General features: G+C 45.5%; 1 protein-coding gene across 1 annotated transcript in view; it reads right to left on the reverse strand.

Moving 5' to 3' along the window:
* The window catches only part of nbas (NBAS subunit of NRZ tethering complex), a 185,629-nt gene that overhangs the window by 79,428 nt on the left and 104,677 nt on the right, over positions 1-1,524 (reverse strand).

Here is a 1,524-nt window from a genome sequence, read left to right on the forward strand (position 1 = left end):
AGAGAGAGAGAGAGAGAGAGAGAGAGAGAGAGAGAGAGAGAGCGAACAAGTGGCGTGCTTTTGATCTCCAGCGCCATCAGACAGACACATTACTGTGGCAACACCACAGCCTGTCTGGGCCTTAAATATTTAACACTGGTCTGCCTGTGGGGAGGGCTCTGTCAATGCTGCTCGGAATCCCTCAACCACACACACACACGCACACATTTACAACCCTGAGCGTGCACACACAATACTTTCAGACAGGCCCAGACGGACACTTAGACTGCAGATAAGAGTTACATGCACTTACACATGTACTCTCTCTCTCTCTGTCTCTCCCCTGCCCCACCCACTCCTCTCTCTGCCTCTGTCTCTTCCACAACCAAGCCGCATCTCATCCCCATCCTCAAGAGAGCCCACAGTCACCTGGTTTCATGTCTGAAATTGTGATAAATATTGGACACACACCACCTGTCTCTACATCGTCTGAATGCCTTTTGTGTGCATGTGCGTGCGTGTGTGTGTGTGTGTGTGTGTAAGCTTGCTTGCTTGTTTAGGACTGTAAATTAGTCATTTTGAGGGTGTGTGTGTGTGAGAGCTTTCTTGTTTGTTTAAGACTGCAAATTAGTCATTTTGAGTGTGTGTATGTGTGTGTGAAATACAGTTTGGACAGTGTTACTTTTTAGTCACTGTCACAATGTCAGTACGTGCCAATACATCAGTTATTAATCCCTTGGGTGACGTATACACATACAGTATGTATATACAGTATATGTGAGTGCTAACGTGTGTCTAGTTTTCTTTTGGCTGCAGCTGTGAAGTTGACAGTTTGCTAATCCCCTCCCTGAACATTGTTGTCACAGCTTAGCAACCGCAACTAGGCATTGCAGCCCTGTCGACCTTGGGATTTCTCCTCATGATGAAGTTGTGTCCATGGAGCTATTATAAGAGTACAGCTGGGCAATGCATCAATATTATTCAAATTATCAATATCGTGGTATGGGACTAGGTATTATTTTAGATTTTGGACATCAAATATGGCAAAAGTGTTATCTTTTCCTGGTTTTAAAGGCTACATTACAGTAACGTGATGTCATTTCCTGAACTTACCAGACTGTTTTAGTATTTGCCTGGGCCTTAAAGGCCATTTTATGCTTCTGCGTAGAATTGAAGGCGTACCCCCGCAGACCCCTGTGCTCTACACCGGACCCTACGCTGTAGCCTGATGTGCACCTCTAAAAACATTTAACTACACATCGCGTCAACACACGTCTCTCGGCGGTGGCTTGGTATGGTTGCATTTCCCACTGACTCATTTCCTGGTTGTTCTTCTACATAAACAACATCAAATCAAGAAGAGGGTTAACCTTTCCTGCTAAAGATGTCTCACTTTGGTCAGAAAGCACATGAAACACTTTGTTTCTCTCACTATGACTCTAGAGTCAGTACTCGCTGCGAAGCTAATCGCCGCCACTCTCTCACTTCTCCCTCTACCACATACTCCCCCCCCTACACACACACACACACACACACACACACACA

This window comes from Etheostoma spectabile, chromosome 18 (genome assembly GCF_008692095.1).
Source record: "Etheostoma spectabile isolate EspeVRDwgs_2016 chromosome 18, UIUC_Espe_1.0, whole genome shotgun sequence".
Taxonomy (NCBI): Eukaryota; Metazoa; Chordata; class Actinopteri; order Perciformes; family Percidae; genus Etheostoma; species Etheostoma spectabile.